The 2,993-nt window shown below is 40.0% G+C and overlaps 1 pseudogene; it reads right to left on the reverse strand.

The window, feature by feature from the left end:
- Positions 1–1,636: 1,636 nt before the first annotated feature.
- Positions 1,637–2,457, reverse strand: LOC137106101 (uncharacterized; annotated as a pseudogene).
- Between the last annotated feature and the right edge of the window lie 536 nt (positions 2,458–2,993).

The following is a 2,993-nucleotide window of genomic DNA, read 5'->3' on the forward strand; positions in this document are numbered from 1 at the left end:
AGGGAAATTAGATATTGGTCTATAATTGGCTAAAACACCTGGATCATGACAAGGCTTTTTAAGTAGTGGTTTAATTAAAGCTACCTTATCGGCCTGTTGTACATAGTCTGCTTCTAAAGACAGATTGATGATATCTAATACGAACGTATCTATTAAGGGTAAAGCTTCCTTGAGCAGTCTAGTTGGAATAGGGTTTAGCAGACAGGTTGTTGGTTTAGATGAGGTAATAATTGAAGTTAGCTCAGAGAGATCTATGGGTAAAAAGCAGTCTAACAGGGAGTGGGGCCTTATCCATGATTCTAGCACTGCTGTACATGAAGATCTATCTGTAATATTTGGGGGGAGGATCTGGTGAATTCTTTCTTTAATACCTACAATTTTATTCATAAAGAAGGTCATGAAGTCATTGCTGCTCAGAGTTAAGGGAATAGTAGGCTCAACAGAACTATGGCTCTTAGTCAGCCTGGCTACAGTGCTGAACAGAAACCGGGGGTTGTTCTTGTTTTCTTCTATTAATGATGAATAATATGCTGTTCTGGCATCACAGAGAGCTTTTTTGTACATTTTTAAAATATTTTTCCAGGCTAAATGAGATTCTACATTCTACATTTGTGGAATGCCACTTCCTTTCTAACTTTCGTGTTGCTTGTTTTAAGTTGCGTGCTTGCAAACTATACCATAGAGGTCGCCTCTTCTGGTTTACTGCCTTCTTTTTCAGAGGGCCAACACTATCGAGTATTGAACGTAGTGAGGCTGCAGAATTGTCAACAAGATAATATACTTGTGCAGGAGTAACATTGTATTGTATTGTATTGATAAATGGCGAAGCAAATGATGAAAAAATAATTTCTTTAAATTTGTGGACAGCCTTTTGACTTAAGCATCTGCTATAGTGGAATTTTTCCCTAACTGTTGTATAGTCCATACATATAGTTTATCTGATCCATACATATTGGAAGGTCTAGGGTGTGACTAAAACAGTGAGTGGGTTTATTTACATTTTGGGAAAAAACAATTAAATCTAATAATAAATTAAACCCAATGCTCAGGCAGTTACTGTCAGCATCTACATGAATGTTAAAGTCACCCACTATAATGACTTAAAAATCAGATAGAAAATCAGAAAATTCAATCAAAAACTCTGAATAAGGGACTGGAGGACGGTACACGATAACAAATAATAGTGGTTTTTGAATTTTCCAGTTTGGGTGTGAAAGGCTAAGAGTAAGGGTCTGAAATGAGTTATAACTATGTTTAGGTCTAGGAATTATTGATAAGCTGGAATGGAAGATTGCTGCTACTCCTCCACCTCGGCCTGTGCTTCTAGGAACATGATAATTAATATGACTTGGGGGGGTTGACTCATTTAAACTGACATATTCTTCCTGGTGCAACCAAGTTTCAGTGAGACAAAATAAATCGAATTGATGATCACTTATTAAGTCATTTACTAACAGAGAATTTAGAAGAGAGAGATCTGATATTTAATAATCCACATTTAATAGTTTTGGGGTTTTGTTCTGTAAGAGGAGTAGTCTTAACTTTTATTAGATTATTATTTATTCAATTTAGTTGGTTGGGGAACAGACAGTCTCTATAGGTATGTGGGAGTTGTGTGGGGGGTGATGGCTGTAAGGACACTGCAGAGAGGTGTGTAGGACTGGATCTCTGCATCCTAGGCTCAACTCTGGATTGTCATACTTTTGGTTGTTTAATAAAACCAGCCATATTTCTGGATAAGAAAGCTGCACCATCTAAAGTAGGATGGATGCCATCTCTCCTAATCAGCCTAGGTTTTCCCCAAAAACGTTTCCAATTGTCTATGTAGCCCACATCGTTTGCTGGACACCACCTAGACAGCCAGCGGTTGAATGACGACATGCGGGTGTACATGTCGTCACTGGTCACATTTGGCAGGGGACCAGAGAAAATTACGGAGTCCGACATTGTTTTAGCAAAGTTACACACCGATTCAACGTTCGTTTTAGTGACCTCCGATTTGCATAATCGGGCGTCATTAACTCCCACTTGAATAATAATCTTACTGAGTCTCTAACTTCACGTTTCTGACTATGGAGCTGCCAATTACCAGAGTTGGTTTCTCAGCGGGTGTGTCGCTGAGTGGGGAAAATCGATTAGAAACGTGAACCGACTGGTGGTGAACCTCGGGCATCTGTTTAGCATTAGATCTCTTACGAACCGTTACCCAGCCAGACTGGCTTCCCGGCTGCTCGGGAACTGCCGGGGGACAGCTAGCAGGGGCTACGCTAGGTCGGCCCGCACCAGCTACCGGGGCCTGACCAGCTGAATTGATTTCCATGGTGCGAACCCGCGCTTCCAAAGCTGCAAAAACCTTACACTTATTACATATACCATTATCACTAAAGTAGGCAGAGAAAACATGAGACACACCGAGCAAGTGAGAGAAGTAGAGACAGAGGGAGACAGAGAAGCCATTGCTAATGGATAACTGCTAAGCTAGCGAAGCTAAAATAGGTGAAATGTGGAATTTGTAAACGTTAGCTGGTTATGTTTTACAAGAGCAGGTGCTTGTGTAATACAATACAAGTATTAATTCTTGTGTGGAGAAATCACTTATTTAAATGAAAATAAGAGCTACAATTAATCAGTAAACAGTCCTTCAGTAGAAACCCAGGAGTAAGCAGAAACAGGAAGTGACGCAATACGATTCTGGATTCTGGATTCTGCCGTCTTGGGCAAAAAAAAAGTAGGTGTAGTGCCCACTTTCCTGAAAGCTATGATCAGAAAACCCATAAAATCGATGCTACTATCAACTGGCTGTATTAGGTTAGAGAGGTATGTGAATTTGTGCATACTGTTAGAGACATCATCATGGTGATTGATAATCAAGTTTTCATATGCTGTAGGATATATGATACCCTATTTCCACTGCGTGAGTGCATAAAGTATGGACTAGTGGGTATGTGCAAATGTCAAATGAGCACAAGGGCTAATAAACACACTCACACACA

Source organism: Channa argus, chromosome 20, assembly GCF_033026475.1.
Source record: "Channa argus isolate prfri chromosome 20, Channa argus male v1.0, whole genome shotgun sequence".
NCBI classification, from domain to species: Eukaryota; Metazoa; Chordata; class Actinopteri; order Anabantiformes; family Channidae; genus Channa; species Channa argus.